Here is a 13,842-nt window from a genome sequence, read left to right as displayed (position 1 = left end):
ATGGTTATTTATTATTTCAAATGCAGACTTACGTTAACCCTATAGCATTAGGCCAATAATATTTCAAACCAACTACTTAACTGTTACATGAAGTTCGCTGCACTTGTCTACCTTGACCGCTATGTTAATAACCTCTTTACAAACAAAACTCTGTGTATTTTAACTCTAATAAATACATTCACTTAATAGAAATCGCAATCGATATCTAATTTTTTTATGATTCCAAGTGACGGGATTAACAATCAATCGTGCACCTGGTGTTAAGCGACACGCCTGTCCATAGCAGTTGCAGTGCTACTCAGAGCTTTAAATCGCAAAGATATGAGGGACACTGCCATTGCGCCTGTCACTCAGAGACATAAGTTGACAAGTCCCATGTGCCTGTAATTTTACCAGCACCCTTACCCTTTCAAACCGGAACACAGTAATGCAGTCATTAGTGCCTGGCGACAGAAATAGGTACGACCATGGATGAACTCTTCCACGAGGAGCTCTACTGCTACTAAATCTGTAATATTCTCGACTGCTACTCGATCTTTGTGTCGATAATAATAATAATAATAACAATGATATTAAATTCTTTAAAATTATGTCAGTCTAGTCACAAACATAAAAAAATTTAAAGATCGTTCCTAGTCTGTAGGTACAGATTTAATTCTAGCGTCCACTGTTATTCCATAGTATCGTTTCCTAGGAATAGCGCTTGCCATGCAAATGTCTACAAGTTTGCGATATCTCCCCGATAAGCTTGCTTACTTGCCTATACAAATGTTTGTTTGTTTTGTAAACCTGGCCATTGGTGAAGTCAGCGAGGAATGCACATTTCATTATCAAGTAGCCTACTAGAAATTTTCTTTTGCTTTTTGCGTATTTACATGGAAATTGTTAAAGGGTTAAATAGTCAGATGTCAGAGAAAATATATCTGAAAATTAGATTTTGGTATTTTTTCTGGGTATAAAACTTCACAACAAAATAGTGCGAAAGTATAATGTGTCATCACCCACTGCTGGACACAGATCTCCTCGCAGGGGAGTAATGGTGTGTTAGAATAAAATGTAACGATTACATTTCATACTGTTTCCCAAATGTATACCTATTTGTATAGCGTAATGATTATGATACGTTTCTTAAGAAAGTTTAACAATATTTATTCCCCCTTTTTTGTAACACGAGTAGGAAAAATAATATCCCTAATACACAAAAGAAATTCACGAGACTGTAATCATTGTGATGGAACATTGTATGCGCACGTAAACACGTTTTAATGTACGACGTAAACAAGCTTATTAGAAACATTTTCATATTTCGTCTTCATTTTGTAACTTATGTATCGACATTACGATTCCAGACACGTTTCTGTGAAGATTAGTCGGTACTATGCTAATGAATATTCAAAGGACAATGTCATTGACGTCTGAAGAGCCCGTAATCATTGGACTTTGGAGAGCCTTTTGTAATCATACTATCTACATATTTTGTTATTGATTCGATTTCACAATAAATACTCTAAGGATATTATAACGACTTTAGCTTATCGATACTGCTTCAGCTGAAATTCACATTTTTTCTTTACTAATACTATTCATTTTGCTTAAGGTCGAGTGGCAGGGACATTGGCTTTATTTCAGAATTTATTTATATACAAACGAAATTAAAATTATTTGTAAAATATATATCGTATAGTGTACGTGTTCTATTTAGTTAAGTTGATGTAAAAAAAAAATTGAGGTAAGTTTTTTTCCGTTTTCTATCGTGAAAATGTTTAGGAATTTTGTTTTCTCGTCGTATATTAATCACTGTATATTTTTTCCAAAGTGATTCACACAAAATTTTCACTGTTATGCGGAATCAAGCAAGGCCATTTGAGATAGTATAGACGTTAAAGTTAAGCGCAAGTGCTTCGTCTGCGTGGACTCTAGAATTCGTTTTAATCATATCTACACCTCGGCGTAATAGGGCCACATTTGATAAACGACGTTTCAGGGTGAGGTTTAAAGGTGCTGCGAACGAAAAATCGATAACTTTTGTATGCTTAAATAAGGAGAGTTTAAATTTTACACACACAATTTATTTCAGGGTTGTTGCTGACGCAGGTATTTTACACGTCAGAGGACGCTGATTTTTCGACCTTAACATCAGCGTATGCTGACTTTATGTACTTATATTTAAAACTAAACGCGAAAATGAATATCCTTACTGCATCTATCCACGTAAAAAAATCTATTTTCTTTGGTAGTGTAATAAAGTATTATTTCATTGATTTTGTGACATTTTTTAACAAAAAATCAATCTGCATGAAAACAATTGATCTGCCTGCCAGCTTAATCATTCTGGAATTTTATTAAAGATGTATCTGAAAAACAACAACGGAGCTGATTTTTCGACGTACAGTCTGTTTCTGAAAGGTTTGTTAATTATTCCAGCGTGCCTTTTAGAGGTCATGTCACGATTCGAACATTCACAATGAATATCAGCATCGGCGAATGCTGATGCGGTTGCGGATATTTTAATTTATGATGATTATCCGCTGACGCCGAATGCCCTGAACAACCCTGATTTGTTTCATGCAGTACATATTACTTTTATGACGTTCATACCACAAAACACTTTTGACGTGTGATCACATACTTTTACACACAAATTTTGCCTATCACAAGTTTTAGTCATATCTATTACAATTAATTTTAAAAATCGTAATAATACTGCAAAAAATAAATAACAAATATATTAAGTTGCAATTCCTAAAGTCAAATCTGTGAAGTTTCAGTAGATACGTAAAAAAGTGATATGTCCACGTATCGTAATCTGTAATAAATATAATAATATCTGTAATAATATCGTAATCTCTCTAAAGTGATAATTACTTTGTTAAAAAAATAAGCCACACCCCATTTCGACGATTTATTGAAATATGTTCAATAGTTTTGCGTTACCTGCCTTTTGGACAGGAACTATTTAAGAAATAATATCCGCAATGTCGACAAGAACCCCCCACGCCTCCTCCCCTTGACCCCGATTGATAATTGATTGATTAAGTACCAACTTCCATAAATTGAATTCGCTACAATTTTGTTATATTACCAGATTAAATGGTCATGGATAAAAACGTAAAAATACACATTATAATTATGACAGTATGTAGGTTATTTACCTACAAAAGGTTGTTGTAACATTGTTCTATAAAACAAAAACCAATTTTTAAATTGATTCTATGTTAATGTAGGTACAAAATGACATTCTTACATTTTATAAATTGTGGTGCATAATGCTCTAAAAGTATTCTACTACATTCATTTATAAACAAAGTTACATTTCCGTTCTATTAATAAAGTTTTTAAAAGTAAACAAAGTAAATAAACACATATTTTAATACAATATCAGTTTTATCTCAACTCTATAAACAAACACGGAGTCAATAGTAATGTTATTGGCGTCATTTACGGTGTTACGGCATTATTTTTATCTAAGCTCATAATATTTAATATCCGATAGCGCGGGTTCAAGGTTGGCCGCGCTGAAATCCGCTGTATCTATCTAGTAACATTTCGTCGGTGTGCCGCCACCAACTCTCGTGCCATTTGGTCCGTCTGTTCGTCTCTGGCTGCCTGCCGCCTGCCCGGTCGCCGCGCGCCCTTTGCGCTTTTATCAATACACCGCCGCGCCAGTAGCGCCGCCTGGCGACACCCGGCAGTACCGTCTCGGTCTCGAGTGCGCACGCTCCATGCTCCAAAACGTTACCGCATCATGTACCCATTTCCCCTTCAAAATAATCCCACCATAAAACCCCATGTTGTCAACAAAATTCGCGACCTGTGACGTAACTGCATACTTTATCGTCCACGACTCCTACCGCGTGCGATTCCTCAAAATCTTAACCTAAACCCGCGGAACGATTACGTCAATACCAGGTGACCTCCCTCGCCACCCTGCTACAGACTGTTATTGTTTATTGTTGTATATTTCCGAAAAACAAGTCAGTTTCTGTGTTTTAAAATCGAACTCCAAGTGGTGCATAGAAGATTTCTAACGGTAAGATTTCAAATGTTTTCAAGTAGTACTTAAGCAAATATGTTTGTAAAGTTAGAGAAATGGAGATCTTGTTTATTTTTAAGCTCCTTCTCGCGTAATTTGCAAGGGTATCGAAAGTATTCTAGCTAACGTGGTCGCATCGAGTAATGGTTATACTTTCGCTCAGCAGCGCGCCAGGGAATGAGGTTACACTCTCTAAATAAACCGAGATTTTTAACAGACGTTTCAGCAACATTCATCGGACTCATAAATAAATCAGCACAGCGTTAATCCCTTTTAGGTTTAATGGGAAATTAATTACAATTTTTTTGAAAGATCTTTTAATTTGTCTGATTGTATAATACAGATTCATATTTATTACACTAACAAATTCATTAGACACTCAAGTTTAATCCTGTATCATTATGATCTCTTTGCTTAAGTTATAACGTCCGGGGTTCAATAGAAATGCTTTAAACATTGGTTCCCCATTTCACAAATGGACCGTCCCTCAGCATTCGCATTGCGTTCCAATTTGCATCCAGTGCACCGACATTTGCCACCTTTTGTCCTCCAATAATGATGTAGTTTTGCATAATGTGCCATTCTTTTCAACTCCGTCCTGCATTCAACATCGTGAGATTTTAGGCCAAGTTCAGGGTCAGTGATGCAATGATTGTGTTCCCAATACACGCTCTGTATTCCTTCTTTCGTTATGAAATCGGGGGTTGATCCCCAAACAGGTTTTGATGTGAAATGGACCACAAATTGCCACCAATATTACGAGTGTATTTGAGTTACCGAATCGAGTTTTTGTTGTGAAAGGGCCGCAATCTAGTTTTAACAATAGCCAAATCTACTTCTAGTTTTTTTCGGAACTTATATTGAGAAAGAAATATTTGTTAAAACGCCTGGGAAAAGATTTTATGAAGCACTTCCAACGCATTAATCGGTAATAAGGATTCAGTTGTTATTACTTTGTAGCACGAAATGTCAGAAGGGTAGTTGATGTCGAAAATCGTAATTTCAAAAAGCAACAACCCGAGCATGAATATTTAAATACTGAGTTACATCAATTCTCTAATATTTATAACATGTATATATTTTCATGAAGAGTACGCACTGCGAAAATCACACGAAAATCTTTTCAACTCTGTTAAATTATAAGTAGGGGGTAATTGGAGCTAAATGGAATTATTATGTATTAAAATAACATTTAATCAAATCAAACTTAAGCCCACTCATACCACACATTGATTGCCAAATTTTATGAAATGTATTCTTTTATTTTTATATTGTATGTCCACACGTGAATAATAGTAATAAAGAATTAATTTTAAGTTAAAAAACTATTTTTGCATAATTTTTCAAGTAGACTTACATAAAATCTAAAGTGATCTACCTCATATTACGATGTGATGCCCTATGATATGATATGATGGGGCTACTACATTTAGCCCAAGAACATTAATAATACAGCTCTTTTAGGTTAAATTAGGAACAAAGAAAATACTCGGCCACAATGGACACTTATTATTCACAAAAGTCATAAATAAAAACATAGATGACTTTGATAATAAACTAGCGACATTAATTGGACACAACACATTGTTTATTTGACGTTAACTAATCATATTTTTGTCCTAAATATTTCGTTTCTAACGCTGCTGAGATTATCAACGTATTTTTTAATGATAGATGATAATCAAACATTCTATGGGAGAAATAGGGCAGTCCAGAGCCGAATATAGGAATTGAGAGCAAAGATTTTTATATATTTAAAGTCAAATATCTTGCTACGATCAAGGAAAGATATATTACAGTTCTCTCTCTCTCTCTCGCTCTTTCTCTCTTTGTTTCTCTCTCTCTCTCTCTCCTTTACGTTTAAAAACCTAGGCTCCAGTCGGTGTACGTACTGCCATTCAATCCTTTAGAAGACTTTTCTATGACTTCTTACAGAGCTTATCATTTGGTAAAAATATTTATAATTTCACCAATTCTAACTTGTTCTTCTAAACACTAACTTATTCTCAATCTTCCTCATCCAACCCTACGTGCTACTTTTTGTTTCTCAATTTTTGTTGTGTCATACTCTCTCTCATACCCTCTTTGGTTTTAAAGTATTATATTAAAATGTTTTTATTTTCTATCATTCTTTTTAGTAATATTTCATAGATTATTATCTCTGTTTAATTAACTCTCACCATCGTCTATGAGTTAATTCTGTACATTATTCTGCAAAATGTTTCTCAAGCTTTGCATACTTCTAGTATGATGTAATTATGTACTAATATCTTCTAAATTAACCTATACAATGGTTTTTTCGAAATTCAATCCACAAGTACGTATCTACTTTCGGGGACTCCCTTTGTGAGTGAATGTAGGCCTCTACACTACAGTACAGTTACAGTAATTCATTAAGACCTCTGGTTTCCATTTTCAGTTGAAGAACTTGTCATTATGGTATTGTACTATCACATTTCAATCCATTCATCTAAACTAGCTATGGTACTAGCTTAAATACATAACCAGTTTTGGCTCTGGAAATATGACAGTCCTGAATGATTTATAGACTCATCGATCCACAAACCATTTGATACTGAAACGCTTTTAGGCCGAATTTAATGCCAGCAGTTCCACGATTCGAGTTCGAACTTCATTAAATGTGCATAAACACTATAAAATAATTTGGCAACGTATCTAGTGCGACAATGTTGTTGTAGTGTGTAACATTATTATATTATTAGACATTTTGGAAATAGCATGTATAACATCATCACTTATCCACGTATCAAAGAAATTAAGTAGTAGCAATAGAGCTCCTTCTGAAATGTCTATTTCCTGCCGGCACATGGGACTTGTCAACTTATGTCTCAGTGTGACGGGCGCAGTGACAGTGCCCCTCAGATCTTTGCGATTTAAAGCTCTGAGTGGCACTGCAACTGTTATGGATAGGCGTGTAGCTTACCATCAGGTACACGACATAATATTATAAAAAAAAATTAAAAAATAGTTAGACCTAAAAAAATTATACTTATTATTTCTGGCAGCGTTTCAAAATTATATCAGTGAAAACATAGTCATCAAAATCAAATCTTCAGTGATCAAAATCTCTAAAATACAAAAAGATTCACTAATTAAAGTGAAATGCATGAATGTGATGTGTAAATATTTAGTGTATAAATTACTCTGTTATGCTAATGTTGCTTCATAAGCATTTTGCGTATCGGCACCGACAACACATTTTTGTACTGTAATTGTACAATCGACTATTGAAGTATTACCCACGTTAATCAATAGAGATCAATTATTTCATTGGGTCAGTCCTCGAGCTATATATCCTTCTGATGTAGCAAGTCCCGACTGTAGAAGAGCTATTGTTCACTTCCCACCGACAATTCATAATACAGTATTTTGTAATATTTAAGTGCCTCTTCGATTTGTAATTGTAACGACATACATATATGTACATCATCATGCTGTGTCTTCAACTGGAGCTGGCAGAGGCTATAATGCTCCACTCGCTGTCCTATTGACAAACCTCTTTAGTCTCCTTCACTCACATCAGTCTTTTTATACATACCCGTTTATTGGCACTTAAATTATAAATATTTTATTGAAAATAAGATTGTGAATCTAGTCGTTGAAAATTGTGCTTTAAAACAATAAAACTTGGCCTTTCCTTTTTATGTTAACTCGTTCGTAAATTTGTGCAGGAACGTTCAGTTCAATGACGGCTCATAACGCTTGAGCAAAGAAGGATTTTGTTTAACAAAAGACATTAAACAATGTATATAGACAAAGGACTGTCAGTAAGATTAACTTTTAACCTTTGATTTTGAAAAAAAAAAGTATTTAATTGAAAAAAGAGAAGCGACAATTTTCAGGGTCCTCTGTGTCAGATACACACTCGTTTGTCGTGTGCATGTCTGTGTGTGACATCGTAGGTCTCAAACGGACAGATTGACCTCGAAGAGGTTTTTTATTTTAAGGTTAATTTAGTCGGGATCGTTCTTAGCTATGTTATCAAACATCTGTTCATCCGAACATCTGTTCAGCTGTTTAAAGACCATCAGCTCTTAGAACACATAGTGTACGGATCTCATAAAATCATCATTTATTTCGTTTCCACTTGTCCGATTGAAATGAAATTTACTGACATGAAAGTATTCCAGAGAAATCCGGTGATATTACAATGATATGTACCTCAACTACTTACAGTAGAATTATAGTATTTTAAATTTTATATGCTCCCTACTATTTCCAGGCACATGACAAACCAACCACCGAAGTACTCTGCCCTCTATCCTGGTCACTACATCATCTTTCATCCCACAACGGTTTCCCACTACTTCAAATTTTAATTTGAGTGCTATTGAAAGAGAGGTCTGCAGTAAGTGAAGGGTTATGTGTTTGCAAATCGATCGAAAAGCTACCAATTTCATATTACTGGGTTGTAAGTGCTACTATGGTGCTTTTGACATGTTCGTCGAGGTATGGTTAACGTACACACATCAAAAAAAGTTTGCGATCAATAGCATAAGCTCCTATAATTCTTTAAATTTAACTTTATCAAGAAAAAATCTATGTTGTATGCTTTCTTTAAATAGGAATACCCTGTTTGAAATTAAAATATAAAACTATTTTTTATTATTTATTTTAAAAAATTGAGCCATTAATCATAATGTATTAGTGATAGAAATTTCATAGAAAGAAAAAGACTGTTTAATTAAACTTAAACAACAATTTATTATTAAAAGGTGTGAATTCAATATAAAATAACTCCTCCCCTGGCTCGAATACATGCGAATATCCTCCTGGGCATGCTGAGGATCAAGTTATCCAGCATTTCCTGGGGTAACCTATCCCATTCTTCAATAGCGGCTTCCCTGAGCTCTGGAACTGTCTGGGGACGTGGCTCACGGTTCCATACTGCTCGTTTAAGAGCATCCCACGCGTGCTCTATTGGGTTTAAGTCGGGCGAGCCGGCAGGCCAGTCTAATCGTGTGATATCGTATTCTTGAAGAGCAGCATTGACTCGTTGAGCTCGATGTGCGGGCGCATTATCATCGACCAGTACAAATTGGTGCCCATGGTTTACTCGGAATGGTCTGACGATATCATCAATAGCAACTGCTTTGTACATGTCTGCTGTCATGAAGCCCCGATACGGGATCAAAGGCGTTCTAGCTCCAATCATAATGCCACCCCAAAAGGACACCGATTTTCCACCTTGCTGAACTGTTCCAGTGGCAGTTCTTTGTCTTTCACGGTCGCCTGGTCTTCTCCAGACACGGACACGTCGGTTATCTGGATGAGTGCTGATTCGGGATTGGTCAACGAAGATTCAGTTTTGCCAAATGTTTTCGTCCTCACCTTCTTCATTTTGCCGAAGTCTAGCCCACTGCAATCTTCGTTGTTGACGTTGCCGGGAATTGAGCGGAGCTCGCAAAGACCTCCGTGCTCGTAATCCAGCCTGGTGCAAGCAATTGCGAACGATCTGCGTGCTAACTTCAAGCCCAGAGGCGGCCCTGACTTCTGCTTTTATTTTAGTGGCGTTGATTGTTGGATCACGGGCTGCCAGCAATCTAATATAGCGCTTTTGGGCAGCTGTCAAAACAGTTGGGCGACCGCTGCGGGGTCGGTCAGCTAAATTCCCCATTCCGTGATACCTCTGCAACGTAGCCACGACACAGGATTGGGATATAGCAAGTCTGCGTGCTATTACTCTCGTGGTGTATCCTTCTTCCCTCAAAGTTACTATTCTAGCTCGTAAAACCTCTGATAATCCTCTTGGCATTTTTTCAATCACAACTTTCCGCGAAAAATATCTTGAATCGCTTATAATTGACTAAATCAGATTTCTGAATGAGCGTAAGCTAGGACTGAAAGCCTTTTTATATGAAAAAACAATTGAACGGGGTCATTGTTTTATGTTCTAATTTATTTTTAAATAAAGAATCTAAAAAGAAGAAAAAATCATAATATAATCTACAGTAACAAAAAAGATTTCAGTTTTTCGAAGTGATCGCAAACTTTTTTTGATGTGTGTACATTGCCTACAAAAGATCTTAGCACAATATTGCGGATTTCAATACTTTGACTTGGTTCTTTTTATAATACTGTATTTGGTGGGATTTCAACCATTCCAGTTTTTTTTTCAAACAACCAACACGTTCAGTGACTGTTGATTAAGATGATATGATTTTTTAGAAATTTATAATGTTTATCAATCTTTAAACAAAGAATTTGATATAATAATTTTTAATCATGTTAATTTAACACTATGTTATATTAATTTTAATACGTGATGCTTTACTGCGTCCTTGTTTTTGCACCTAAAATCCTATCTTTCTTTTCGATATACCAATTTACGTCCAGTTCTCAATTATAGAATTTTCGCATTATTTACACGCGTGATTGATTTGATATGATCATGATTACGTTATTGCCTATGTATTTCAAGTGCATATCTTAAATAGCTTAGGTTAATATGGTTTTAATACCATAAAAGAAGTGAAAAGTTACGTCATATAAAATACACTACATATAGAGGTAGGTATACAATGTCTACGTATTTACTTCCATCCATTAGTAACCATGTAACGACAAAGCTCACAAAACGAACTATGTTGTGAGAAATCCAATATTTAGGCGTGCCATACAAAAGGTGTTGTGTTACAGAAACCTTAACAACTACCACTTCCTAAGTTATGGAATAAATCCCGACTTAGATTGAGATTGTTGTTGACTTACAAAGGAAAAGGTGAATGAAGTTCAAGGATCATACAACCTTTGCATTATTCGCAGGTTTCGGTTAATATTAAACCTTAAATCCTTTTAATAGAATCCTATAGAATAGTATAATAAAGGCAAGCAGGGTAACTCCCGCCTGTTTGGCGCGTAAATGCCTACACTTCACACGGAGCGTAAGGTTATCACATTATTATTTTAGTTGTACCTATTGTTTGTAGACATAATTTGAAAAAATTTAGTGTTCATCACAATACTCTCGTGCTATATTATATATACATAAACTTTGTTCAATGTAGTTGGCAATTACGCATTGATATTATCTTGATACCAGCATCGCAAATTTGTATCTTGATTATAGAGTATAATTATGAAATAAAAATTAAATACTGAACTATTCTGAATTTCAGACACTCTTGTTCAAACTACCACAAACACAATAATAACAACGTTTAGTATTTGATGTCATTTTTTAAATCCCGAGCGACCGCTTCATTTCTATAATTAATGGCGCGTGGGACGACCTGCGTTGTGCAATGCGAGTGCATCGCGAGATTGTGCGAACGTGTGCGTCCATAATACACACCACGTGAAAGTGTTCGTGCTAGTGGCGGACGTGCTTATATACTACTCGCGTTGTTACGATGTGTAGAGTCACCATATTTGTCTTATTATTATACTATGGCTATAGTCTAATATTAATAATATTGTGAGTGCAAGGTTCAATACTAACATTTCTCGATTTTGTAATAATATCTCCAATACCCTCAGAAAATGTCTCTGAAATCTATATTATGTAACAAATTCTCATTTTTAGTTGTCAGTAAATATTGACAACTAAAAATATATAAGAAATAAATTAAATACAAATAATAGTACTGTAGTACAAAAACTAGGGCTCCTGCACTATAAGGCGAACGAATTAACTCCGAGACACTATTGTGAACACCCAGACACGAACTAGTTAAGAAAAGTTTATTTCCCAAATAGATTGCTCGCTTCATAATATTAAATGTTCAGATGAAGATACTAGGTTGATAGATTTAGAAAAATCTATTAGTGCACGTTTCCTTTGAATCGATTGTATTCGAAACATAATGGATAAAGATTTTTTACATTTTAATCAAGTGGTATCAAGTCAATTTCGATTGAAATAACTAAATTTAATTTAATTCGAAGAACACCCAAAACTGCGTGCGATTGATATACGCTGAAAGATGATTCGGGCATGTAGAAACGATGAATGAACACATTCATAAGGCGAAAGTGAATGGGCAATCGGTAACGGCGGATTAAGCGAATTTACTGTGACCAAATTGAGAACTAAAGAAAGGCTAGGTCAAGAGTATCCTTAATCGACGAGCATTTGTTTGAGCACTGATGAGTGTTGTTGAGGCTAAAAAAGTATCAACGGAATAGTCCTTATTGGACCCGGGTGCAATTAATACCGTGGCGCCTGTTATATTATAATAGAATACTTACAGTTATATTTTCCCCACTCATAGGAAATTTGGATGCAAATGGTGCAACTATAAATGATATTGGGAAACAATAGCCCGTTTACTTCGCTTGCAACGCGAGCGACACATGGAAGCCCTAAGGACCTCACGGCCGTATGCACCACACACCCTGCACTACAAAGTACTGTAAAGCCGGCAATAAAGCGGAAGGCCGTTATACCTGCAACAACTGGTGGTCACCTTGCTGGTGGTCACCTTGGGAAAAAAGCGCCAAGTGCATATATGTATGATCGAATACACCTTGTTTTCTCGGCATTTCTCTGCAGTAATATTTTTCTCTATCACACGACAATCGGTCGACATCGCTGTTTGTCATAAAAATATAGCAACAATCGACGTTTTAGTAACATTCGCAACGGAAAGCAAGTATAATGTTAAATAATTCAATCTAGACCTGATAACGGATTTAGGGTATAAGATATTTTGATGGATAAAATTATTAGCATAAACTAAGGTTTCTCGTTCCTCCTATATAATAAATTAAGACATTAGCATTCGTATTGATCTACCTACACATGTAAGTGAAGAAGTAAACGTGAATGTTTATCATTGAATAGCAGCAGTAAAACTGCTTATGAAAGTGTTCGTCCAAGGAAGTACGGCCACCGTATCTATTTCTGCCGCGAAGCAATAAAGTAATAATTGCGGCGTTGGGGCGCTGGTGAAATAACAGGCACATGGGACTTGTTATGTTATCTCTCAGAAGGACGGGTGCAGTGGCAGTGTCCCTCAGATCTATGCGATTTAAAGCACTGAGTAGCACTGCAGCCACCAGGCGCACGACTTGTTTGTCCCGTCACTTGGTACCTATAATAAAAAGAAATTGAAAATACACTGAATAAATTACACAACAATTTGTAGGTGGTCGTCCATGTAAAAGATAACTAGGTGTTTGTTTACTTTCATTTAGTAGATAATGGTGAATGCAGTCGATAGTACTGATAACAGCGATTGCTGTAAATTATCATGGCATGGATAGTATAGATTACCAATATTACAATGCAAATATAGATTAGGTAAGTAGATGATGTTCTGAAATAATAGTGTACCGAAGAAACGTCTTGGTTAATTCATGAAGGTAGACCTTTTGTCATATTCTGTCGTAAATATAGGGAATAAATCTAGTATTAACGTGACATATTATAATCTCGATTCAATTGTAGGCATGAAATTTATTTCATGTATTTTGCGTATTATTGCCATAGTTAAATATAGAACTTATTAATTTCATTATATTCAAAATATCTAACATTAAAATGAACAACTTTTATTTGTCCACTTTTAAAAAACTTAGCGCTATTTCTTCTTCGATTTCATTTACCGGCGGCATCTTGGCACCTGGCAATTTGAAGCGCACTTGTTAATCCTCAACGACATTATTACTTACCATCAGGTGAGATTGTAGTTTATATGTTTACCTATTTTACCTAATGAAAATAATATTATAAACATAAAAACAAGCGGTTCTGTTATAAAAATAGTAGAATAAAATTAGTTCGTTATGTCTGTAAAATTCCAAGTTAAAGTTTGGTTATTTAAAAACGATAAGAGTGATTACCG

At 35.4% G+C, this 13,842-nt stretch overlaps 1 protein-coding gene across 1 annotated transcript in view; it reads left to right on the top strand.

Annotated features, from left to right (window-relative positions):
- Positions 1 to 3,753: 3,753 nt before the first annotated feature.
- The window catches only part of LOC113237650 (ecdysone receptor), a 278,190-nt gene continuing 268,101 nt past the window's right edge, over positions 3,754 to 13,842 (top strand). Inside the window, exon 1 of the mRNA XM_026474261.1 lies at positions 3,754 to 4,030. The gene's annotated coding sequence lies outside the window, so the exon portion shown is untranslated. The remainder of the gene's footprint in view (positions 4,031 to 13,842) is intronic.

Source organism: Hyposmocoma kahamanoa, unplaced genomic scaffold (genome assembly GCF_003589595.1).
Source record: "Hyposmocoma kahamanoa isolate Upper Pololo Valley unplaced genomic scaffold, ASM358959v1 93, whole genome shotgun sequence".
NCBI classification, from domain to species: Eukaryota; Metazoa; Arthropoda; class Insecta; order Lepidoptera; family Cosmopterigidae; genus Hyposmocoma; species Hyposmocoma kahamanoa.
This window is presented reverse-complemented; position numbering and strand designations above follow the sequence as displayed.